Genomic DNA, 27,535 nt, shown 5'->3' with positions numbered 1-27,535 from the left:
TTTCATTTTTAAGCTTCCATATCTAAAGTGAGTTTTCTGGACTTCTACCCCTGACCCAAAAGCATAGTTTGGCTCTAAACCTTACATTATTAAAATTTACACCACTTTCTACCTCTTGACTTCTAACATCCCACACTAAGTTTGCCATTGGATGATTACATCACACTGAAGCTCACTGAAGCGCACTGAAGTTTGCCTGGGACTTCCAGTTCAAAACTTTCTTATTGCTATTAGCTCTTTTAAACTATTAACCGTGGAGAGACTATGGCACAGATAGTGGCATGATCTAGTTGCTCAGCTGGCAGGGGAAACTAGAACCTAGAGGGCAGCCCAGGCACCATAGCAGGACTTCATGTTAAAAATAAAAATGGCTTTGACACCTCATCATTGTCCTTTCATATCATCTCTTCTGTTCTGACCCCTCACTCTCCTTTCCCTAGCATGGCCCTCTAGTCCACTGTAGGACCCTCATAGGCCCACTCTAAGGAATAGCTGGCCAACACAAAATAAACTGCTTCATAGGCTTTTTGCTTCATCTTATATTCTTCTGGCTTTTTTCCTCTTTATCTTATTGGTTTTTTGTTTGTTTTGATTTTCAATTTTGTGTTTTTATGGAGTTTTGATTTTATTAGTTCTTTTGTTTGTTTGTTTTGGAGTGGGGTTTCAAGACAGGGTTTCTCTGTGTAGCCCTGGCTGTCCTAGAACTATGTAAATCAGACAGTCCTTGAACTCAGAGATCTACCTTGCCTCTGCCTCCAAGTGCTGAAATTAAAGACATGTACCACCACTGCCCAGCTTGTTTTTGTTGTTTTAAAAGGGAGAGTGGGGAGCATAAAGTTGGGTGGGTAGGAAGATGGAAAGGATCTTGGAGGAGTTAGGGGGGAGGGAAACAAAATATATTGTGTGGAAAAAAATTAAAACAAAACATGCCCTTGTCTCCCTGCCTACCTTTCCTTTAGCCATCCTCACGTAGAAAACTTGAGTTCCGTATCAACACAGTTCTGACTCCTCATGCCTGACTGCAGGCTGGGAAACACCCACTGTGCTAACTTCTTGAAGCTGTTGAATATCAGGTAAGCTCTCTGCACATCTTGTGACCTGACAGTATTTCTTTCTCAGTTCATTATTCCTTTCACCAAGACAATATTGTACCCTCCCTAGTTCTTGGATCCCATTGTCTTAGTTAGGGTTTCCATTGCTGTTAAAAGACAACAGGACCAAGGCAACTCTTATAAAGAAAAACATTTAATTGGGGCTGGCTTACAGTTTCAGAGGCTTGGTCCATTATCATGACAGGAAGCATGGCAGCATCCAGGCAAATGTGGTGCTGGCGGAGCTGAAAGTTCTACATTTTGTTCCAAAGGCAAACAGGAGAAGACTGCCTTCCAGGAAGCTAGAAGGGTCTCCAAGGCCACTCCCACGGTGACATACTTCCTCCAACAAGACCACAGCTACTCCAACAAAGTCACACCCACTCCACCAAGGCCACATCCTCCCCCAAAAGGCCACATCTATTCCAACAAGGTCGCATCTACTCCAACAAGGCCACACCCCAATGAGGCCACACCCACTCCAACAAGGCCACACCTCCTAATAGTGCCACTCTCTGGGCCAAGTATGTACAAACCTCCACACCTGTCTTCCTACGGACTTAGAGAAAACTGAACAAGCAAGAGGAGGGCGACTTCATCTTTCTGACCCAAAATACACCTGACTCTAACTACCTATTTAGCTTTATTTCTTTTAGAAAAAGGAAACTATTACTTAGTTTGAAAACGCCAACAAAAAGCGAGCTCTTTAACTTAGGAACTAGACTCTCTTTCTGAGCATAAGGCTACTGGCGTCTATTTGTCATTATCCTTCAATACTTGGTATGCCATTACATTAACTCCTTATTAAGAATCTGTCTTTGTTAGGGTTATAACTACTACGATGAAAAGCCATGACCAAAAGCTACTTGGGTGTGTGTATGTGCATATTTAACTCACAGCTCCATATAACGGTTCATTATCAAAAGCAGCAAGGTCTGGAACCTGGAGCTGATGCAGAGGTCACGAGGGATGCTGCTTACTGGCTCGCTCCTCATAGCTTGCTCAGCCTGCTTTCTGGTAGACCCTAGGACCACCAGCCCAGGGATAGCATCCTATTTAATGGGCTGGGACTCCCCACCAATCACTAATTCAGAAAATGCCCTCAAGACTTGCCTACAGTCTGATCTTATGGAGGCATTTTCTCAATAGAGGTTTCTTCCTCTCAGATGACTTTAACTTGTGTTAAGCTGACCTAAAGCCTGCCAATGCAGACAGTCTTCCTAAACAGGAGCCTCTCCACTAAACACAGCTTTAGATTTTCTTTTATATATGGGGAAGTTCTGAAAGGGGAATGTTTATGTGCTGGTTAGTTGTCAGCTTGACACAAGCTTGAATCATCTAAGAAGTGAGGACCTCAATTGAGAAAATGCTTCCATCAGATTGGCCTGTAGGCAAGTCTTTGGAGGCATTTTCTTGAACAATAACTAATGTGGGAGACTTCAGCCCATGTGCATGGTGCCTTGCTTGGCCAGGTGGTCCTTCGTTGTATAAAAAGATAGCAAACTGAAGGAGCCATGAAACACCCATCCGTAGGCAGTGTTCCTCCATGGTCTCTGCTCCAACTGCTGCCTCCAGGCTCTTACCCTAGCTTCCATGGATTGTGACTGACTACATGATGTAAAATCAAGTAATCCATTTCCCCCTCAAGTGGCCATTAGTCATGGAGTCTATCACACTAGGAAGCAAATTAAGACGCAGCATCTGCACCTCCCTCCTTCCTTAATCTTCCTCTCACTGTCATCTCTCTGGACAAGGTCATCATCATCTCCATCTTCCAGACTCTGCCCAGACTACCCTCACTTTTTCTCTTCACACTTAGGGACTCATGATTACATTGCTACGTGGCATAATTTTACAGAATTTGTTGACATATTTATTTCTATTACCATTCATGCAAGTGCTAGAATTCTTTTGCTACACTTTAGAAAAATGAGAGGCTGCGTGAGTTTCCAAGAATCATAAACCAATTACAGCAGAGCTGAAAGCGAAATAAACAGCAGCTGGCAGCAGAAGCGTCTTGGGTTCCCTTCATGCTGCACGGCCTTTCAATTACAAACCCGCACAGTCCTCAGTCAAGATTCTCTCCTCTTACTTCAAAGACCACCTCATGCTCTTCCCTTCTCTGCTTCTTCTGCTAGAAAGGCCCTCTCACTCTCTCTTCCCTTCCTCCATAGTCTTTCCCTGAGCACTCCTGTGTGCTCTGATTTCAACTTGATATGTCTGTTTCAACACCTTTGTCATTCATTCTTTCATCTTTCATGCACTTAGTGTACTAGGTGTATGCACTTCACTATTCCCAGAAGAGATTCACATCAGGAAAGGATAGACCTTAGGCAGCGGGGTTCCAGCACTAGGCTGTGCATTCTTTGCAGAGCAATATGCTTTTAAGGATTCAAAAAACAAATCTTATTATACTCTTGTCACCCTTGAAATCTCCAAATATTTTTCCTTGGGATTTAATTCCTCCCATTGGGTTGTCCTAAGAAGCACATCAATAACACTGCCATTGCGCATATGAGAAATTTACAGTGCACTCAAGATAGCACTTTGCAGAGTCAGTGCTGCGAAACTATGGAGCATCAGATGGCTGCCGGCACATGCCTTTCATGCCTGATTTCATGGCCCCATACTTCCATAGGGCTGACCTGACTGTGCCTACTGGCTGCCATTGATTGCATTCTGAATAGTGGTTATGTTTGTTCTTCAGTTCATTGCTTTTGAGAATTCAATAAAAATAGGTTTGTACTATGTAAATGCATAAACTTTCCCTGCCATATATATAGTCCCCTTAGCCTTGTATTGCATACAAAACAAGTCTGGTATTTTTTTTTTATTTAATGAACAGACAGTGTATCATTGGTATTAAGCTGCCAAATTCTAGCTCTGTTTGCTCACAAGTTGACCATCACTGCCCAGCTGAAAGTCATCCATATGTCCCATGTAGTCCTACAGCACAGCCACTATTACCTAAACTTGGACACTATAGAAGTATAGTGTTGATGGCATAGTAAGAAGTGGTAAGGTGGGTCTGTATGTTAAGAGTCAAATGACACAGCTGTCATGACTTGGCCCTTGTATTGCTTGAATGGCAAAGCACACTTTATATGCGTAGGTATTCCCCCAACAAACTAACACATTCCCACCTCAAGGCTTTTACATTTATGTTCCCTTCAGCCACAAAAGCACTTTCTGCCAGAGCCTCCTTTTGGCTGGGGCTCTGCTTGAGTTCATGTCCTTAGATGCAAGCCCTGGTGGTTCCTAATGTAATCCACCCCTTATGTGTGTTTGGTGTTTATAATACATAGAGCCACTAGACATTGCAATGTGTGATATCTTATTGTTGTTGATATTTTCATTATTTTCTATTTTCCTCAGCCTATAAACATCACAAAACAGGACCTGTGGCTTATTTTTATATTTCCCAATAAGATATCTGATATTTCTTTAGTGTGTGCATCCCTAGTAATAGAGCCACCCAGCCTTGATTCTTGGCTTCAATAGGGTGTGTCTTAAACATTTCTTTTTTCTTACTTTCTGCAACTTTTTTGATGATGGAAGTGAAGCACTCATACAAAACAATCCCGCTTTCGCTCTCATTCTCGTGAATTCCTTCTCCTATTCTCTCTCTCTTCCTTGTTCTGTCTCTTGTTCTTTTTATGTTACAATATGGCTGCCTTCATCTAGCACGGCCCCCACTTAGATCCCTTCTTCTTACTCTGACCTGGAAAAGAATACATGTGCAGGACAATATACCTGTGCACACGGGCTTCTAAGGTGTTTTCTTCTCCTGGATGAAAAATGGGAGACATGATCACTTGTCCCTGGGGTGACTGTGGGCCTGATGCCCAGCCTCCCGGCTAGGGGCCACCATCAGCTGTGCGTGACTGAAGTCCTGCAGGTTACCTTGGAGTTTCATGACAGTCTCCTCCAGAAAGGTCACGCAAAACATTTCTCCTGGAATATATTGTACTAATCACTTTCAGACCTCGCCTTGATGTCCCCGAAGCTTCCCAGCAATCGTCTGAATGTACATTCCCATGAGACTCTAGCTCGGGACACAAGAACACATTGAAATTAAACTGCCTTATGACTTTAGACATTGCTATGCACATATTTCTAGGGTGATCTAAAAGAACAGTGTAATATCTATTGGAGGGCCGGGGATTGTGTTTGTCTATCATGTGAAATGGCAGGAAGGGAAACACATATTGATTTTTGCAAATGTAGATTTTTATGGTCTCCAAAGAAATGAAAGAAATCAGAGGTTCTGTTTGCTATTGCCATATGGAACCTAGTGCGAGAAAAATTTACCAGCCTGCAAGCCTGCAGTTTCTGGTCTTAAATCTTAGCTATGAATTGTGTTTTTCTTCTTACTCATGGAGAGTCCTTAAACATTTAAATAGGGGGTTTGCTTGCCTGTCCACTGTAGTTCAACACAGATACCCTCTCTGGATTAGACTGTTTAACTCTCTCTAGCCATGAATTTTCCCCCTTGACACACGTATTTCTTTTGGGAAAGTGAGGTCAGGAGGAAATATGTTAAGTTGACTTTTCTGTTGACTGCACGGGGAGTTGAGTGCGCTGATTAAGGCATAAGCTTTGAGGTTTTGAAGCAGACCTGGATGAGACTCTTGTATTCTCTACTATTTCTGTAACCGAGACAAGTTATTGAGGGAGGTGGTACTGAAGAGTGTTTAAGAACATGGGCTTCTAGGTCTGACAGCTTAGGTTTAAATCTTGGCTCTGTCTCTTCTTCTATGATCTTGGACCACTGGCTTTAACTCTCTGTGTATTAGTTTCTTCTTCTTTAAACAAATCTTGCTCTCCTGGATGCTGAATAAGTCAGATATTGTATGTCTTAGTTACTTTTCCTTTCTGCTGAGATAAAATAGTATAGCAAGACAACGTAAGGGAGGAATAGTCTGTTCTGGTGTACAGTTTGAGGGTACAGCCGATCATGGTGGGGAAGCCCTGGCTGCTGAAGCTCGAAGCAGCTGGCTCCATTGCATCCACAGTTGGGAAGCATAGCCTGATATATGTTCTGGTGCTTGGCCCACTTTCTCTTCTTGATTTACTCCAGGCTACAAGCCCAGGGAATGTCACTGCCCAGAGCTACAATGTCTCTTCTCATCTCAATGAACTAACCAAGATAGTGTCTCCCAGGCTCAGCCAGAGACTAATCTTGATGAGACAGCTTTCATGATGTTCTCAGAGATCTGACTGCTAAGTCCTTCTTGATGCCATCTGGTTGACAGTTGATCCTGATGGTCACACTGTGTGTAAAGATCTAAGCTCCATTTCTGAGGCATCAGAAGGGTGGGAGAGACAGAGTCACACTGCTGTGACTGACAAGCCGCCTAGGGAAAAGAGACTGTTCGCTTGAACGAAGACTACAGGGATAATATTGCTACCTACAGAGCTAAAGGAAAGCCTGGTGCAGTATCAAAGGGAATGTCAAGGTGGAAATGGGCAAGAAAAAGAGGGAAGAGGAAGGGGATGAGAAAGATGAAGAGGAACAAGATGATGGTGATGAATAATAAGTTATTGGACAGTTTTTCTCCTTGTCTATAAAGCATTTAAATCCTTATAAGGGGATTTAAATCCCTTCTTTTAAGAAAAAAAAACCTGAAGTGCAAGGTTGTGTAAGGTTTGTTTTTAAAGTATATAGTGTCTGGTTTTTGTACAGTTAACATACTACTGAGTGTCTTTAGATAGCTCTGTTCTGATGGTATTCTCAATAGCCACAGACTAATTGTGCCTTGGAAATGGCATGGTTGTTGGTGTACAGCATATGTTATTTACATGTGGAGTTGGGGTCCTCCCTCCTCTTTCTGTTCTCTGGTGTTGTTCATACAAAAATAATTCTTTTGTTACCTGAATATCACTTTGTAATTACAAAGGTGAATTGCTGCTATCTTGTTGACATCCTGAATGTTTTTAAATAAATACAAATTTTTATTAGAAGAAAAGAAAATGTGGTATGTATGTACAAGAGGGTATTATTCAACCATGGAGAACAAATATCAGAGGCTTTTCTCACATGAGGTAAGAAGATCTTGAGAGAAGAAAGTGGGAGAAGTTGACCACGGGACAAGGACAAGAATCAGGCTGAATATAATTGATGTATGTTGCCTATGTGTATGAAAATATAACATAGCCAATTATTTTATACAAATATATGCTAATTTAAAGGAAAATTACACCATTTCTTATTTATCTTCAAATCATTGGCATTGAAATTGAATATAAAAAGGAGATTCTTTTTGTAAGGGCCATCTGGGATGTGGTCTCTATTGAGAATACCTAGAAGCCATCTCCACAGAGAGGGAGAGCTGGAGGATCATGGGAGAAAGGGGTCTCTGGAGTATGTCACAGGAGACAGAAGTCTCTGGAGTTTTGTGGAGGTTGGACTGAGGAAGGAGACAAGTAGTCATGATGTGGAAAGAGCACAGAAACACTGCTTATATTAATTCATGAAGTGCAAGGTGAACAAGAGAAGCCTGCAGACATAGGTGCAGCCGTGGTTAGAGAATCTTGTATAGGGATTGTTACTGTCCTATTTCAGAGAAGTGAAGAAAATTAATGCTGGGCCTCCATCTCCTCTTGACCCTTGGAGTCTATGGCAGCTTGTTGCAGGCACAGGGAGGGCTAACAAGTCATGGCAAGTATTCGATTCCCATTCTGCAGTAGTCTCTTGGATGGGAAACTTCACAAAGTTGACATTTCTGCAGGAGGACTGAATTTTAATCCCTTTATTTAATCTCTATCTCTGTAGTTAATCCCACTCTTCTTATCCATAAATGAGCTTAATAAATCATAATACCCACAAAACACTTACCATAAGTATGAGGCTCAAATGAGTTATGGGAAGAGCCCTTGAATGGTCCCTAGTAGCCAATAAGCACTAAATACAAATTGTTAAGTAAGGTTCATAAGTGGTAATCTTAGTTGTTAACTTGACTCACCAAATAAGAGGGAACCTCAGTTGAGTTCAGGCTACATAAGAGAGATAGCTGATCCTGAGGCTGGGAGCAGTTAACATGCAGCTTTCTCCCATGGTTTCTGCTTCTGTTTCTCCCTCAGTGCCTGCCCTGACTGCTCACAGTGACGGATTGTGACCTGGAAACTTAAGCCAAATAAGCCCTTTTCCTCCCAAGTTACTTTTGGCCACGGTGGAGGTATTTTTGTTTGTTTCATTTTGTTTTTGTTTTTGTTTTGTTTTGTTTTGTTTTTCTGACAGTAATGAGAAAGTATCTGAGATCTAACTACTTACTACCTGGTCTAAAATCAAGTATGAGTACTAGGTGTTTGGAGCCATGTTTGACATCTATACCATCTAATAGTCGCTACTATTGCTATCCTGATGAATGCTCCAGAACATAGGAAAAGGTCAGAGAGGAGAGGTAAGGTGAGATCCTGAGCACATTTCCTATATTTTAATGATTCTACTTGACTATGAACCCCACTTTGTGTGATGGCTAGTTTTAATGGTCAGTTTAACAATCTAGAACCACCTCAGAGAGAAATACAGTGAGGGCTTGTCTAGCCGGGTTAGCCTGTGGACACGTCTACAGATGGTTATCTTGAATGCATCCATGGAGGAAGAACAAGCGCTGTGGGTGGACAGGGAACCCTGGAGTGTATGAATGGTGGAGGGAGCTGGCTGAGGACTAGCATACTTTCGTCAATTCACTGCTATCTGCTCCTTACTGCGGATGCCGTGTAAGTAGCTGCTTCAACTTCCTGCCATCATGACTTCCCAGCATGGATGACAATCGGGAATTGTGAGCCAAAAAACCATATTTTGCCAGTTTTTTTTATCATAGCAACAGGAAAGAAAACTTAAATACTTTGCTGTATTTCCAGTTTAACTTCATTTGAATGCGTCTGTGGGGAAAATGTACTTGAAGATTCTTCCTTATGCCATCTATAATTTTCTTTTATGAGAAGGCTTTAACCTCGCAGCCCATCTCCACTCCAGTGTTGGACAAAGTCTTTGTATAAAGCTGTTTGAGGCAAAAGCATGGGCCATATGGTTACCTTCTACCCAAATATTCTGTTTTCAAGACACTTCATCATGACATTTCCAAAGTGCCAGATTTCCTTCATGTTCTACACAGAACCTGGATCTTTGGGATCCATGGAGCAGAGCCTTGGGAGAGAAGAGAAGATTTAACATCTTTAAAAAAAAAAAGTAGAAAAGAAACCAGGGATCCAGCTGCTCCCAATGTACAGCATCTGGATGCTCTGACCAGCCTCCCTCCAGAACATGAGCCCCGGGTTAGGGGCTGGCTTTTTCCTTTTCTGGGGAAAATACCCACCCTCCTCTAGTTCAGAAGCCATGGGCTCTGGGGCTAGTTCTTTTCTCTCTCTCACTTCCTGACATGGAGAACTGAGAGCCTCCACCACTGCTGTCTCTGACACCATGATGTTCTTTCTGTTACTTGGGCAAGCACTTTGTTCTCACATTGAGGCCTTAGCATAGCTGTGCCCTCTACCCAGAGTGCCTGGGCACTCTCTTCGTCATTCTCTTGTTTTATCCCCAACAATTCATACTTTAAATAAATAACAATTTTAATTACATGCTACTCAATTATTCTAGAATTTCATTCTTATGTAGTTCCTCTTTTTTTCCAGATATTCCAGATGCCGTACCATCATTACAACTGGTCACTTACCCACTTCAAAGAGTGACTGAAATATGGTAAAGTACTTCACTCTCAGTTTTCCCTGAGGATAGTATGATATGTAATCATTTCCAGGGTCAGGCATGCAGTGCAGTGGGAGTCCACTTGCCAAGCATGCATGAAGCCCTGGGTTTGAATCCCGCACCAGAAAAACACAAAATTCAAGGCAATTTGCCCAGTGTATGTTAGCAGTACCAGGAAGGTATGGGGAAGGAGAATTATGAGTTCATGGTCAGCCTCTGCTACACAGTAGAGGCCAGCCAGAAAACATACTTGGGGCTCTGGGCGCAGCTTATGGGTGGAGCATTTTCCTAGTATAGGTAATGTAGCCTTTGCTGTTGGGATGGCCTTATGGAGGTGGTAGGTAACTGCCTCAAGGAATGTTACGAGACACACCAATATTTATCCTTTACCAAAACTGCTTCTCTTCCTTTGTGGAGTGACGATAAAGTTTTGTCTGTAACAGCTGGATGGCATGCCATGTTTTTCTTTCCTCTTTAGCTCCCAGGAAATGCAAGGCCAATTGTTTGGGTCCTAGAGAACAGTTTGCTTGCTACAAGGTTTCTCCCTTTGTCCACAATGCGGAAAGAGCTCTTCTGTTCAGAGATTAGTCTCTGGCAAGACAAAATACTTGGTCCTGAAACGGGCAGAGGCCCACTGGGACCAGACAGTCCATGGCACAGCTTCCTCATCTCACAGCCTCTCTGCCTTAACACACAACTTCTGCTGCAGCAGCTGCACTTGGCCAAAGTCAGGCAACCACACAGCCTTGCCCAGCTAGGGTGTGGTGCGAAGTGAGCGACCTCGTAAGTGCTTAATGAGAGCTGGGCCTACGGTCCAGCCCTTCAGACAGTGGAAGAAACATGGGGGAAGTCCCCTAAGTAACTGTCCGTTACCATTTTTGTATTTTACCTGATTTTCTTTTCTGTACTTTGAAGCCTTGTGCAATAAAGTAGAAGTAAATAAACACATGCAATATCATGTGGCGTGAGATGGTTCTGCGTCTTCTTTGTTGACATCAAGTGGCTCCAGGCCCCATTCTCCAGCACCAGTGGGAGGCTCGGGCTCACCTAGAGAAGGGTCACCTTGTGATTCCTTGTTCTTTAAGGATTGAGTCAAGTTTTTGGAAGAAAAATATTTTATATTATATATTTCTATCTATTATATGATTTATAATAATATATATGATGATGTGAAATAGTAATAATAGTACACACACATACTTTATATATAAGCTATTTGGAAGATCCTCCAGGGGCCGTTCCACTGCGATGACCACAGCATGATGTAGCCCTAGGGGCCGAGACCCATTTGAAAGTCAACACTTCCTGGGGGTCCTGTTCAATGGTATCCCGTTTGCAAATTGAGTCATGAATTGAAGAGAATTGTTTCCGATTTCTGCTGACTCAGTTCTGCGAGGGAGGTGCACCCAGGTTACACAGTGGATTCTCCCGAGGCATAGCACCACCTCCACAACTCCAACACACCGTCATCTAGCTTCTCTCTCACCCACGTGTTACTAACCACATTATGCCCAATAGTTCTTGAGCTCACAGAGAGTTCTCTCCAACCTCTTTTTAACCTCCATAAGATAGACATTTTGGTAGGCAACAGTGGGGCATCGTTGATTCCATGAGCAGTGGAGGGTGACAAGTTACACCTCCAAACAGCCATAGCCAACACATTACTGTTGGTACTACTAGACTGAGAATATCCAGGGCTGAAATGTTGGCACTCTTTTCAGCCCAGACAAGAATGGGACAATCAGGGGACCTGCTGGCTTGCTGCTTGCAGAGCGGCCTAAATTCTTAAAGCAGGAGCACCTTTGGCAGCTTTGTGCAGTGAAACGGTCGTGTTGCTGTCTGAACGCCAGAGGGCGCTGCTGTCCCGTTTCTGAGCTCTTGGCGGGCGTTCTGCTTCTTGTCAAGAACCTGACAGATGTGGCATCTTGAAACAAAGCCAAATGTTTTAATCCAGACACGAAGTACTTGGCCCTTTGCAGCACATTCAGGCAACCAACAATGAGATACGGAAGAACCGTCGCCAGGTTGGTTTAAATGCCTTCTGAGGAGCGGAGTTTTCCAGGCGGAAGAGCAGGTTACTGATTCTATGCAAAAGAAACAAGCCTGGGAGGAAGTTAAACAATTTCAACCAGAGGCGGTTTTGAACTCTGTCATGAGAATTATCTCTGCACTATGTGTTGGTTCTTCATTCTCTGAAGTGCCACAGAGAATGCCACTCTCCCCACGGGCTTCTGTGTTAGCCTTTGGTTTCCACCATATTGACCTAATTTGAGATGCGGAGTTAGGATCTACCTTTGGGAAATTTTCATTTGTTGGTGATAGTGGAGGTGCCTTTGACGTTACACCTGATCCACAGTCTCTTCTCTCTCTGCACTCAGTACTCTGGCAGCCTTGAAAATCTTGCTACCCAAGGCCATGAGGCCAAGCCTCCATAGACTGTACTCTCCAGAACATGAGCTAAATAAATCTCTCCTACTGAAAGTTGTTTGTGTCAGGTATTTTGCAGCAGTGATGAGAAATAGAACGAATATCTCCCCATGGCCAACACTGTTCCTGGAGTGTCCATCTTAAAGACTGCTGGGCTTTGGGGCGGGGTCCCTGCTTTAGGGAGGTTTATTTTGTTTTGTTTTTTTTGTTTTGTTTTGTTTTTTTGTTTTTGTTTTTTTGGTTTTTTTTGTGAATTTGATCACAGAGGCAGACTATAGAGAAAAACACTTATTAAACAAATAAAAACTAAAATTAGACTGGTGTGTGTGTGACCACACATTTTTGCACTACAGCCTTTTTCTTGTGTAAATAGATTAAGCTTATCATAATTGAGACTCACAGAGTTGTAAAAGCAGGTCTCAGCAGGTTATTCACCTGGGAAAATTGATAGCAATTGTTTAAAAAATAACACCACTGCTGGGTAGTGGTGACCCACACCTTTAATCCCAGCACCAAAGAGAAAAGGATCTCCAAAGTTCAAGGCCAGCCAGATCTATAGAGGGAGTTCTAGAACAGCCAGAACTGCATGGAGAAACTTTGTCTCGAAAAACCAAACCAAACCAAACCAAATCAAACCAAACCAAAACAAACCAAAACACCCCCCCCCCAAAAAAAACAAAACCAAAACCGAAAAGTTTTTAATTAATTTCTCTCTCTCTCTCTCTCTCTCTCTCTCTCTCTCTCTCTCTCTCTCTCTCTCTGTGTGTCAGTCGGGGGTTGGGGGGAGTTACATGGTTATATACATGCAGAAGTCAGAGGACAATCGGTATGTCTCAGTTTTCTTCTTTCACCAAGTGGCTCTGGCATACAATTCGGGTCATCCTGCTTGGCTATGAGTGCCTTTCCTCAAAAAGTCCCCAAACCACATTAAAATGTATTTTTACTACTTTTAGTTTTTGAAATGATAAGACAATCACACCATCCCCCTCCCTTTCCTGCCTTTACTCCCTCCCACATGTCCCTTTGCCCTCTTTCAAATGCATGTCTTGCTTTCCCTTAATTGTTGTTACATGTGTATGTGTATAGGTGTGTGTGTGTGTATTCCTAAATATAACCAGCTTAGTCTGTCTAATGTCACTTATGTGCATGTTTTCAGGACTGACCACTTGGTACTGGATACCTAATTAGTGTGCTCCTCCTTTGGGAAAACTGCTTCCTCTGCTTTCAGCATAGTAGGGATGGCACACCACTGCAACTCTTCATGGGAATCGCCAACCTGTCCCGTGGGACATCACCCTTCCCTGGGAGGCTGCACTCAGGGTGGTTGACAGTTCTTTCCTGACATCTTGTCATCTGACCCATTAGAGAGAGAAGAGGCCATCTTCCTTGATGCCATTTAGAAAAATGTTGGCTCCCGGTGGTAGCACATGCCTTTAATCCCAGCACTTGGGAGGCAGAGGTAAGTGGATTTCTGAGTTCGAGGCCAGCCTGGTCTACAGAGTGAGTTCCAGGACAGTCAGGACTACACAGAGAAACCCTGTCTCAAAAACAAACAAACAAACAAAAACAACTAGAAAAATGTTGACAAAAAGTCTTGTTCAAACCAACAACGGTTCTCAGATGCTCAACCAATCTGAGGATGGATACAAATTTCTCTTTGTATCTATGGTCTGTCTCTGAAGACTGCATCTTCTGAAGAGAAGAGTCATACAGATAGCCCTTCTCAGATATGTAAACACAAATAGTCACCCTTGCCCTTGAGCAGTGGGTAAATCCTGTGGTTTGTATATGAACTGTTTCCCAAAGGGCTGTGTTTTGAAAGCTTGGTCCAGAGCTGGTGGATGTGATCACCAAGCGCTGACTGGATCATTAGAGCATGCAGACTGCAAAGATCATACTGAACAGACTGTTGGGTGAGTGGAGCCTGGATTCACAAAGCAGGTCACTTAGAAGGACAATCTTGTCCTGTCCCTTCCTGTCTTGTTTCTGCTTCTTGGCTGACATGAAATGAACCATTTTTATACTGTGCCTTCCTGCCCACATGTTTTGCTGCACCATAGGTCCGTGGTGATGGTGTGAGCCCATCATGGTTTCCAACCTCTGAAACCTTGAGTCCACATAAGTTGTCTTCTTGAGGTTATTTGTCACCGTGAGGGAACACTGAGTGACAACAAAATGGAACGCTGAGTCCAAGCAAAGATGTTCTTTCCAATCTCCTTAACAAGCAGTTTGAGAAAAGGCCCAGGAACACGAGCAAGACTAAAGCAGGTCTTGGAAGGAAAAGAAATAAGACTCCCAGTCCTTCCTCTCTAATTAAGCTGTTTCTGACATGCTGAGATGCTCACGGCTAAGTTTGCAGGCAGAGAGGAGCCCCAAGGCCTTGTAGAGAACTCACATAAAGGAGAAGGGGGGGGGGAGACAGTTTATTTTGGCCTAGTCTATATGTGAGTCTGGGAGTCACTCTTGACCCTGACATCCTGTTTGAAAAGGCAGAGTTGAGACGAATGCTTGAAGAGGAGCGCTAACCCAAATGTGCACTATCCTTAGTGGCTAGTAAAATGCAAAGGGGAGAGGAGAGATGGACTCCCCGAGCTTTGTAAGGCTCTAGCAGAGATGGGAAAGAGGTGGGGCAAGAGAACAAGAGGAAATGGATAGTCCTCTCAGAAGATTCCTTCATTTTGGTTTAGTTTTTGGTGCTGAGGATTAAACCTAGGGCAAGAACTAAGCAAGAATTCTACCCCCTCCCCCTGCCCCAGTCCTAGTTAGCTGATTATTGGAGAGGGATTGAGACCTTCAGACACTGGCTTGAAGAGGCAGTTCATCTCAGAAATTTGGAAACTTATAATTGCAAAGAGTTTGTTTACCTATGACTTGGAGCGTAGAACTTTGAAAGTCATTGCTTTCAGGAAAGAGTTCTCAGTGAGGAATCTAAGGCATTGTATAAAGGGAGTAACCTTTGAATTCATCTAGTTCTTGCTGAATTATCTAGCTAGAGCAATTCAAGAGTGATAGCACTGCTCTTGGCTTTCTGCTTCAAGTATGGATAGGCATGCACCAGAGAGGGTAAGATTGACCCTGAAGAACTTGGAGCATCCCGAAGCTGAAGTTCACCTTTAGTGGATATAACTAGAAGTATATGGGTTCAGTTAAAGCTGCCGACATTACCCATGTGACTGCCACTGACCTCATCCTGGAGCCATGGTTGGGCACGCAGCTGGCACATCCACAGTCTAACAAATATTACTAACAGCAAGCAGTAGTTAGTGTGCCAAAGAGGCCTGCCCTGCCCTCTGAAACACATGTTTCCTCACTTAGAAAGGTCTTGCAATATGTTCTAAATGTGACATGTTTTAAAAACTAATGTCTGAGTTAAGGATATTTATTAACCATCCATAAGACTGGAGATAGGAAACATACTGTTAGAAACAAACCTTCAGAAAAATCTGGCCATGTTTGTTTGGCTCTTATGGATTAAACAGAATAGTTAAACTTTTTTTCCTTCCTGGTGATTCTGTGGATCGAATCCAGGACCTTGTGCGTGTGACACACTCTGCCATTGATCTATATCCCCAGCTGGATAGCATACTTTATTTCAAGGTCAACATGCCTTCCCCAGGAATTTAACCTAATTCAAAGGAAGATAATAAGTTTTTAATTTTAGCACGTTTGTAAGAGTCCGTATGTAACAAGCTGATGCTGGCCCTCGTGGCTAACTCTCATTCTAAAAGGCATTGCCATGTGTTTTAGGTCTCTGTGGTATCTGTAGGAGAAGGACAGAGAGCAGATATGATTTATATAATAAAAACATAGAATTAAGACAAAAACAAAACCAAAACAAAACAAAAACCCACCATGTTTATCAGGAGGAAGAATGGGAATGGAACCAGGAAATGGAGACTGGGGATGAGGAGTAGTGCTGGCCAATGAGATCACAGGTGTGGCTCAAAGAGGACTGTCTAAAGCAAAACCCTCTAATGCTGCCTCTGAGTGGCCCGCTGAGCCAGATGGCTGACTCACTTCCCTGAGCCTGCAGCGCAGCTTGCCTGAAGTGGCAGCCTATGTTCTGGGGGAAACACAGGCCCGGGGATGATAATTATCTTCCAGGAAGGACTGCAAGGTGAGACGGCCATAGAGAGAAAACACAGCGAGGAACACAACGTTGGAATAGAAGGAAACTGAGGGGCGTCCTCCTCCAAGAAAACCCGCGAATGCCAGAAACAGGCAGACAACGGTTTCCTAAGTTTAAATATTAAAGAAAAGCTGCAGAGGTAGGATTTACTGGTACGCTGACCGTCAGCCATTTGGTTACATGTTTCACACGACACTCTGTAAGGGTTCGCATGGATTTGGTTCACTACGTTAATTCTCAAGCGTGTTCGCCTACCCGGAAGATACCCAGTATGAAGTGAATTCTTCTAAAGCAATACATTTGAAACCTAGAAAATTGATGAGCAAGAGCTAGGAATACCAAGGTTAAGTTTCCTGTCTGCATAGTTGAGTTCTAAAAGAGTCTGGAATTAAGAAAAAAGTTTGCTTTGAGCAGTCGCGTGAAGATATCTTCCAGCTCTTTGTGGGGGAGAACGGCAGCTTTAATTAATTGGCCCCTGTGATTGCTTTTCTTTCATCTCCAGCCGTGGAAGAAAGATAACCACAGGACTGCAGTGATTATAGTCATCAGGGTGATTTGCTAAAGGTAAACCTAGCTGCTGGAGTCCCAGGGGTTCTGTAAACACTTTGTCAGTCTGCACATTTTGCAGACAACTTTCAAGGAACCATCCGCTTGTTTAACAGGCTTCTTCGAGTGAGCCCTGTCCTCGGAGATACTGGCTCCAGCCTTTAATCCCCCTTTCATTTAAGCTGATGCCGCTAATATTTTCTCAGTCATCAATCATGTGGTCAGGGCAACGTGTCCTGTGGAAATCTGAAAGCTCTGGTGAGAGCTGTGAGGCTTAGCTGGCAGTGTGATTTACCCGCCCAGAGATTGGTTGGTAGCAAGGAACAGCCTCCTGATGCTGCTGCTACTGCTGCTGCATAGCGCCCCACCCTTTCCTCTGTGGAATCACAGCATCTTTGACAGAGGGAGATGAGCATGGGGTAGGAAAGTGAACAGAAAAGCCCTTTGCTAACGGAAGCATTTATTTCAAAGAACTTGGTTAGGTCGCTGGTGTTTGCTAGCTTCTTCATTTCTAACTATATGCAAGCTAAAAAGTATTGGAAAAGTCATTCGGAAGAAACCGTTAAAACTAATTATCTCTGCATCTATTAGTATGAATTTCACGAAGCTGGACCATGGCACAGACCTCTTATCCTAATACTAGAGAGTAGAGGACGTAGGTGATTCAGAAAGAGGTAGGTAGATCTCTGTGAGTTTGAGGCCAGCTTGATCTATAAAATGAGTTCCAGGACAACCAGGGCTATATTGACAGACCCTGTCTCCTGGGTTGGACAGGAAACCAGAGGCCTGGTTTATCATCCCGTCTCTGTCACTAACTGAGGCTCTGTGCATGGCCGTACTCTGGGCCTCACTTCTTCTCTTATAATAGTAGGTCACAAGTAGTTACTTTGTTTCTATAACCCAGTTAGTGTTCTAAGTGTTTTCCACATACATCCTACCTCTAAACTATCTTTCTAGATTGTCAACGAGATAAGGTCTTGTGAAGAATTTAAGGCCAGGAAATAGACAACAAGCAATGCAGCTATGATGGTAGCGCGAGAATGGGTCCTTGAATAGTGTGGCCACCACCCTTCTTGGCCTATGTGGGCCCAACTGAACCTGATGATCTTTTAGCTCTTTCTCAGATGTATGCTTCTCCCTGCCCCAGTGGTTAGGAATTGCTCCAAATTCAATACACCTAATCCCTGGGTTTCTTTGGAAATAATTGTCCTGTGAAGCTAATATCTCTGTAGAACAAATGTGTTCTCTCGGAAAAGATGTGAATCTATATGAAGGGGATTGGAGACCATGTGAGAACAACAACAACAACACAATTCACTGAAGGAGGTTACCTTCCCTCCCCTCACATCCACGTGCTCCCCACTACAGGACCCAGCAGGTGCTGTGCAAGAGAAAAACCACATCATACCTGTCTGCTACAGTTAAAACCAGATTGATGAGGAGGCAGCCTTCTGGATGAGGCTCGTGTGTCTGCAAGAAGGATACAGAGGGACGTGAAAGGGTCCACAGCACTGGCTCTGTTCATGAGTCAGAGAGTAGTGGCGAATGAAGCTGGCACTGGGTTGTAGCAAGCCTTGAATGCCAGAATGAACCAAGATTTTTATGAAAGGAACAGGCTACCTTAAATTTATAATTTCAGTATTACTGTATTCTACACCCAAATCGATATTCGATATTCTTGGCAAGGTGAGGGCTTCCTAGTATTGCTAAAATAGAAGCTAACTTTTAAGATGGGGTCTTAAACAATAGGGTCACTTTGAATTCATAGCTGCAATATCAATCAACAACAACAACAACATCAAGCACTGGAGTTTTAGTATTGACTGGACTCAACCACAAAAGACACCAATGTAGGGAAGAACAGTCTCTATTTTATGTCATAGCTTTGAACAAATATTAAATAATAAAAGTCTTGTGGAAGATAAAGATTTTTCTCCATCTTTCTTTATAGTGCCACTTTGAGAAAATAAATCTATCAAGGGTTATATTTAAATAAAAGAAAATGTGTGTCTGTTTCAAGTGGCAGGAATTATTTATTTTTAAGCTAAAAATAAGAGGTTCATTCCCTTTGAGTCTTTAATTAAGACTAATGCAAACAGGAAAACTTTCATAAATAATTTTCTGATTCTTGGCTTTGTAATGCAATTGCATCATTTCATTATTTCTCATACCTTTCCTATCTTCAGCTCTCCCATGTATACCCCCTCTCTTTCTCTGTTATTACATGCATGCTTGCATATATAGGTAGGTAGATATAGATAATCCTAAACACATAACTATAACGTGCTTGGTCTGCATGATGTTACTGTATGTATCTGTTTTCAGGGCTGACTAGTTGATATTGGATAACCAATTCCTGTAATAGGAGATACAGAAGGAGGAAGGGAAGGGGGAAGGCAAGGTGACAGAGGAGGCATGAGATGAAAACCTGAAAGGCTCAGAAGGAAATCAGTATGAGCCAGGCTCTAAGCAGAGTCCAGGTAGATGCAGAGAGACCCAGGGATGAAGGTCTCAGGCTGTACAGGGTCTGAAAAAAATACCAGAGCAAACTACGTATGGCATCACAGACCTTGAGCAGCATCAGTTTAATCTTGGACTCTCCTTATATTTTGGGCTGATGGGTACCCACTGTGTGCAGCCTGACTTGAACCTGTTCCTGGGGATTGAAACAACCCCCCATTCCAGTTCACAGACCGGTGTGTTCTATGAAAACTGGCAGAAATTAGAACCAGAAAATTCCCCAGGATGGATTAAAGGAACTACACTGTAGCTGCTATCTGCTGTCTGTCTAGACTGAGCTTCCTCTCCACTTTTACAGAGATGGCAACACTTTTGGCAGAGTCCTGTTGAAATATGCAAAGCCACCAAGATTGCCAAGATGGTAAAAAAGAAATTAGAGGTGAGTTCACAGTGGTTCTTTAGGGAGTCATGGAGTTTGCCATGCAGGATAAAGAAGACGAGAGAGAATGACATGGGTATTGGTTACATCATACGGATTCCTAACCATATCATGTGCACTTTGCCCAGAGGCACGCAACTAAAATTGTATATAAGATAAGTGTGTGAATATTTAACCACTATAATATACAACATTTACACTTCTGCAAATTACCTTTGGAATTCTTAATTTTATCAAAAGTGAAGACATACAAAGGCTACTCATTTGAGAGGGGTATAAGGAAACACCATGGGTCCTAAGCTCTTGACTAAGTCCCTAGCTGTCTCTTAGGCCACAGTGCCTCAGGTATAAAAAAAGAGACTGGGATATTGAGTCTTCACTGTATTGCCCTAACCATTTGTGACTGTAATGTTTACATGGGAAAAGTGACAATAGCCCAAAGCAAGGACTACTGCAGAGGGGACACGTGGGACTAGCAGAGTGACTAGGGTGAGTACCAATAAGAACTTGTCATTTGGAGCCTAAGAATTTGAAATGAAAACATTCTTGCTTGGGTGGGGTAGAAAGATGGCTCAGTCAGAAAACCAATTGCATGCAATTGTGATGACTCGACTTTAGTCCCCAGCATCCACATAAAAAAGCTAGGTGTTGTCCTGTGTGTCTCTAATCCCAACACTGGAGAGGCAGAGGCAGGCAGATTCCTGGGGTCTTCTAGGCAGTCAGTTTAGCCTTATTAGTAGATTCCAGGTCCCAGGGATAGATCTAATCCCAAACAAAATAAGGTGCTTCCAGGCTGAGGGATGACAGTCTCAGAAATGACCTACAGCATCCATATGCATGCTCATGCACACCCACAAATGCACATACCACATACACACAGACATGCATGCTTCTGGAATTTTAAACCTGGAATTATTTGTCTTTTGTGTAGGTATTGTATACTAATTGGGACCTAAGAGAAGAAGCAGAATTGGTACTATTAGAGAAGACAAGAAAGAAAGATGGTTTTTATTGAAGATTGTTCTTCCTTGGAACTCTGATAAGCATTGAGCAGGCCACACCATGTCCAGAACCAACAGAGTCAGTTTTGGACAAGTGCTTTACCCTTTAAGCTTCCACAAAAAAGAAACTGATGTACAGAATTCTAATCTTGACTGAAATGGTCTTATCTAAAACAAAACAAACAAAAACAAAATGAGCAATTGAGGATGCTTCACATCCATATAGTTGGAGGGGTGAAAAAGGGTTGGGTTTTAACCTCCTTAGGGATAACCAACGTTTCCCTTGACATTTGTGGAGTTAGGTAGAAAACCACACTTATGCCTGTTAGTGGTTGGCTGTGAGGAAAAGCCCAACAGTCAATAAAACCATCAAAAGCTTGGCCTCTCAGTGCATTATTTTCACAGGTGGACAATTCTACTTATTTATTTTACTTTAAACCTTATTGTTAAAAGAACATTGCAAATTAAAAATCATCACATACTAAAATTAACCATACACCAAGACTAGACAACCCAATAAACGTCTATATGCTTAGCATAGCCATTCAAACTGGAAGCTACAGTATTTCACATTAGAACTTATATTTTCACTTTCAAATACACTTTTATACACTGGAAAATCCACAACAGAGTTAAAATGAGAAAGCAATCAGCTTTTAGATTCCTTTTGTAACTTGTTTGTTGTCTGGCAAGGGGAACTTTCTTGAGCTGTGTTCTATTAAACCTTTGTACTTTTTGTTTTGTTGGTCAGAGACCAACTCCCTATAAGGAAGACCCAATCTAGCCTTCAATAGAAGATGTTCCTGCCTCAGTTTCAGAGACGACAGGTGTGTTCCACATGCTCCCTCCCTCCCTCCCTCCTTCCCTCTCTCTCCGTCCCTCTCTCCTTCCTTCTCTCTCCCTTCTCCCCCTCTCTGTGTCTGTCTCTCTCCCTCCCTCCTTCCCTCTCTCTCAACTAAGATAAAACACACTTTACATTTACCCATCCTAACCAGTTTAAAGCATCCAGCTACACAGCATGAAGCATGTGGTAATGTCAGACACCATGGCTACCACCCACTTCCAGAACTTTTTCATCTTCCCAAATTGGAGTTCTTTTCCCATTAAACACTAATTCCATGTTCTCCCTCCCCATGGCTGCTGGCAACCAGTAGCCTACTTCCCATCTCTGTTCTGTTTTTGAGACCAGTTCATTATAATTCTTAGCTGTGGCATTTCATAATCTGAGCAGTAGAGCTTTTGAAGCAATGCTGGGTTTACACTAACTTTCCAAACTTCTAAATCTTGTGGTTATTCATTTCAATATAAAACCCCAACCATCTTTCAGACATAAAGGGCTTATTTCATTAGTAATGAATCTGCAACATTTCTGAGTTTGTTTTAATGGCTCCTGGAAGCAGATACATTGAAGCACTCTTTTCAAATGCAGGTGGGTGGGGATTGTTGCAAGACTTTAATCCCAGGGTAGCATCTCTGGGTTTAAGACCAGCCTGGTCTACATACTGGAACACAGACTAGCCAGGGCTGCATTGTGAGACTGTCTCAAAAACAAACAAACAAAACACTATATGAATTTAAAGTGAGACAGTAATCATTTGTGATAAATAGGCTATATTAAGATTTGTCAATGGAAACTTTTGCCCTAAATATTAGCATAAAATATGTTCTTTTTTCCCTGTTGTTGGGAGAGCATTTCACACTTTTGGGAGTTAGTTGCATTGTGAATTCCCCCCAGGCCCATCTCCCTACTCCTCATAAAACCCAATATGCTAAAAGACAAGACAACATAACCAACCCAGGTGGTGCTCCTTCAGCTAATACTGTTTAGAGTTCTGAAGAAAAGCAGGTTGTAAGGAATTGATAGTAGATGCTGAATTCTCAGTGCATGTAAATAAACCTGAATCTGAGAAGCTCTGTTTTCCCAGAGCCCTAGTAAATAGACCTTTAAACAGCAATCACGTGTAAGGTAGCCATGTGCTTATAATTACCCAAACATTGTAGATCCCCTGTGTGGAATTTCACATCTTTATTGCTTCTATTTTAATGTTTACAAAGTTGGTAGAAATTTATCAAACCAGAAAGGATCCTAAACAGGAAAGACGACTTCCTATGTAATTGTAATATTTCAATGCAAGATTTGGCAAGAATCAGACTACTCCTAGAATTGAATCGTTTTGACTTTCCTAGGAGCCCTGCATGCTCATTTGAGAAGGTACTTTACCAACTCCTCTAAAGTATCCCCATACCTATTAGCAGGCGGCAATGTGTTTTTAATCTAGAATATTTGGACAGACATAAAACATGTTGAATCATTACACACAGAGAGTGTTGCCACAAAGTCACAGTGAAATACAGTAAAACGCCTGCGTCAAACAAACTTAACCTTTTTAGAGAAGTTACTTACCAAAAGGAATGTTTTAAGAGAAAATGAAAAGTAGATCAATGAAAAAAATTGTACATGTAAATTCAGAATAAAAGCAGAAAGATTGAGAATGGCTATAATTAACAGAGAAGCCTGCTATTAAAAAAAAAATCAAACTATCCAGCTACTTAACCATTATTACCATACTCCCAACTGTGAGAATTTACACACCTTCATGAATCTGGTCTTTTATTTTATGTATGAATTGTGCCGAGAGGCTTCATTGTGGCATTCCTGTATGTGTTCCTGGTGTAGGCCATGTAGGCTTACACTAGCTTTTCAAACTGTACAGAAGGTTTAATTGCACAAAAGACCCAATCTAACCTGCACCAAGGGCATATATATTTTCTCTTCCATCTTGGTGACAAAGCTTGCTAGGAGTTGCTTAAATTTTATCTTTTGCTGACAGCTAAAAGTTGTAGCTATGGGGTACCATAGTAAAGGGAGGACATGCTGAGCTTAAACAACCTAGAAGTGACAGAGCTCAAGCTCCCGGTCCTTCTGTCACCACCACAGAGTACCAATACTGGACTCACCTGCAGTCTGCTTCATTCTGACATGCTTTCTCTCTCCACATCCCTCTCTGTCTCTCTCTCCCCCCTCTTCAATGTCAAAGCAGGTTCGATCCTAGTTGTTTTTAGAGATCAGTCTGAATTAACCATTTATATAGCTTGGAATGCTCATAGACCATTAAATTTATCTGGTTCATGTAGGGGATGAAATATATTTGCTCACTAGGAATAAGAATCATTAATTGGAAATACAGTTTCATGCTACAGATTTTCCTTAGAGCTTTTCCTTAAGAATCAGGAGGCATCTTGAAGTCCTTGGTGGTGTGGGTTGATGGTTTGTCAACCTGAACATGATCAGAATGCATCCTTATGCCATCAGCAGAGCATGCTGAAAAGGAAGATTTCGGGGTCTCAGTTTGGACTTTCTGACTGAGCAGACTGGTGGTAAGGCTGATGGTGCCTCCTGGTCAGACCCACTGGCTGGGAACGACTGGGATGGGCAAGCTCCAGCATGACTGGATGTTAGCCATCTGCAGTAGAACAACAGGAGAGCAGGAACCTGAGTTCTCCATAGAGAGCTTGTCTTTTTTGCAAGTCTCTTTTAACTTTCTGTCCATCTCAGGAAGTCATCTGCCACATGGCACTCACCAAATATCTGATTCCTCACTGAGGTGGGTTGAATAGGTATGGCCCCCTACTCAACAGACTCATGGGTTCAGATGCTTAGCTCATGAAGAATGGCACTACTGGGAGGTGTGGCCTTGTTGGAGTAGGTGTGGCCTTGCTGTAGGAAGTATATCACTGGGGGCAGACTTTGAGGTTTTATAAGCTCAAGAATGGCCAGAGTGTCATTGGTTTCTCCTGGCTGCCTGTGGATCAAGATGTAGAACCCTCAACTCCATCTCCAGCACCGTGTCTGCCTACACACTGTCTTGTTTCCTGCCATGATAATGGACTGAACGCTAAGACAATAAGCCAGCCCCAGTCAAGTGCTTTCCTTTGAGAGTCGCCAGGGGTCCTGAAGTCCCTTCACAGTAATAAAACCCTAACCAAGACACTCATCACCAAGACTCTGTTTAGCCAGTAGAGCAGGAGGCCCACAGTTATGTCATCTAGCACAACTCCAAAGTTCACCTCATCTGAGTTCTCTTTAAATCATTCTGCTAGAGGAAACCATCAAATATGCAAATAGAAGAAGTGCACTAAAGCTGGGCGTGGAGGCTCAGTGTTAATTCACAGGTCTCGGAAGGTTGAGGTAGAAGGATTGTGATGGGTTTCAAGTCAACCTGGGCTACATAGCAGGATTCTGTCTAACAGAGACAGATGTGTGTGTGTGTGTGTGTGTGTGTGTGTATGAGAGAGAAAGAGTGAGTGTGAGAGTGTGTTTGAGTGTGAGTGTGTGTGTGTATGTGAGAGAGAGGGAGGGGGACAAAAGAACACTGGATTTTTAAAAATAAATGGAATGATAAGACTACAGAGATTGTGTAAAGCAAGGAGAAACAGCAGGACTTGTGCCTTCTCTGCCCTCTTCCCTACGGCCTCAGCATCCTCTAGCCGCTCAGGACCTCGCTATCTGCCATCTTTGACCTGCCCCATGGAATGCTGCCTGGCTTCTATGCTAATAGCTTTCATTTCTCTCACTATTTTTTAACTAAAACATTTGGTGTGTACATATTTTTGATTGTCCAATGTGCTTGCACAGGTGTGGAAACAAGAGCTCAGTTTTCCTCTTCAGTCACTTTCTGCGTGCGGTGTGTGTATTCACGTGCGTGTGCACGAGGCTGGGCAGGGGCTCACGTACTTCTGTGCTCATTCATGTGGAATCCTCTGTCACTCTCTGTGTTAGTTTTTGAGACGGTGTCTGCCATCGAGCCTAGAGCTTCTACGCATCATTACATGTTGCTGGGGATCAGACTTGGGTCCTTATGCTTGTATGGCAAGGGTTTTACAGACTGAGCCTTCCTTCTTCTAGTTCTCAGCACAGTTCTTCCTGTACTTAAATTCCTTTGAAAGATGTTTTAAAGATGTATGTGTATTCCTCCAGGAGTTCATGTGCACCTTGTGTGTAAGTGCTCAACTGAGATCAGGGGGCAGCAGATCTCCTGGAATAGGAGTCAGAAGTGGTTGTAAGGCACCTATGATGAGTCCTGGGGCTGAGCCTGTGTCCTAGGCGAGAATAGCAAATGCTCTTTTTTGTTTGTTTTGAGACAGGGTCCCATTAAGTCGCCCTGGCTGACCAGAAACCCCCTATGTAAACTGACCTCAAACATCCAGAGATCTACCTGCCTCTACCTCCTCTCTAGTACAGGGACTTAAAGGGATGTACCATCCAGCCTCAGGATGTGCTCTTAATTGCTGAGCCATCTCTCAACTCCTTTTTATTTTTTAAAAAGACCTTTTGTAAGATGGGATTTTATAAAAATGTCAAAAACAGAGTAAAGCAGAAGCCCTCAAATTGAAGCAAATCTTGACGCCAGGCCTGCCTGTCAGTCCCAGTCCATCCTGGGTTCTCCAGGAACTGAGTTTTAAATCCATAACCACAGTTGTTTTTGTAGCTTTCTTTTCATCAAAACTTACCCATGTTAGATATGTTCTACTAGCTGGGCCGACTTGTCTGGCCTCAGTGAGAGAGGAAGCACCCAGCCCTGCAAAGACTTAAAATTCTGGGGGGATTGGAGGTGGAGTGTGTGTGTGTGTGTGTGTGTGTGATTCCCGGGGGACCCCACACACTCAGAGGAGAAGAGGAAGGGAGATGGAGGAAGGATTGCGGGAGATGATGACCAGGAGGGGGGCTGTGAGTGGGATGTAAAGTGAATAAGTAAAAGAATAAAATAAAACACCATGCCCATGTTAAATCTCATTTCTTTAAGGCCATTCACAGGGTATCTAATGCTACTAGCCTGTCCACTCATCACTTTATTTAAAAGTGTCTGAGAGTAAAGCACGGATTCAGAGCTTACCAGATAAACTTTATATATATATATATTTTTTAGCCTGTCCTCATAAGAGCTATGTCCTAAAGAAGAGATTCTACTGGCAGGGCATGGCACATGGCACATTCTTCTTCACCTCTTCCAGGGCTGTGTTTGCAGGGCCTCTTAAGACATGAGTTTACATGGGATTACACTACCATTCTAATAGGTCAGACATTTCTTAAAGAAGTTGCTTTTCCAATAATACTTCAAATGCTAACTAATTAAAAGGAGATGTGGTTTGTATCTGCATTGACTCACACTCTTACCGTATAGTTCTCCAGGCCTGCAACTTGCTCCATAGGGGAGGCAGGCCTCAAATTCTCAGAGACCTCCTGCCTCTGCCTCCATGAGTGCTGAGATTAGAGTTTTATCACCTTTTCTCATTCTCACTGAGACAATCTCTTTTCTTTACTTAGGAGAAAATGTTCTCCCTGATCCAATAGGAAATAGTCATTTAAAAATGGTTAAGAGCACAAATTTAAGATAGTAATAAATGAGGCAATTTTATTTGGCTTTGGTCTTACGTTTCTGGGTAGCCTACCTATAATTTATGAATGTTTTGTGTCATATTCTACATATATGCTTTAGGGGTGTTCTCCCAATTCATTTAAGTAATTTCTTTAAAGAGATTAATTTGGGGTTACTAGTCGTTGCTTAAGCAGTTTTGCCTATGAGTAGCAATTTTCCAACTGTCCACAAGGGGGCATGCGTACCACAGATGTCTGTAACCGGGTGTGTGTCTGAGAGTTGACCCTGGTATAAAAGCTATCAGGGCCAACCAGGGACCAGACTTTCTCAGTTCACATCAAGAAACTCTCACTGT

The 27,535-nt window shown here is 42.7% G+C and overlaps 1 long non-coding RNA gene across 1 annotated transcript; it reads left to right on the top strand.

Annotated features, from left to right (window-relative positions):
• The first annotated feature begins 961 nt into the window (after nucleotides 1–961).
• LOC116088088 lies at nucleotides 962–19,804 on the top strand. The gene is made up of 3 exons (XR_004117760.1): nucleotides 962–1,073; nucleotides 9,729–9,795; nucleotides 19,722–19,804. It is a non-coding gene; the product is annotated as an uncharacterized LOC116088088 (long non-coding RNA).
• Nucleotides 19,805–27,535: the final 7,731 nt, after the last annotated feature.

This window comes from Mastomys coucha, unplaced genomic scaffold, assembly GCF_008632895.1.
Source record: "Mastomys coucha isolate ucsf_1 unplaced genomic scaffold, UCSF_Mcou_1 pScaffold14, whole genome shotgun sequence".
Taxonomy (NCBI): Eukaryota; Metazoa; Chordata; class Mammalia; order Rodentia; family Muridae; genus Mastomys; species Mastomys coucha.
Note: the sequence above shows the minus strand (reverse complement) of the source record. Positions and strands in the feature narration are given on the sequence as shown.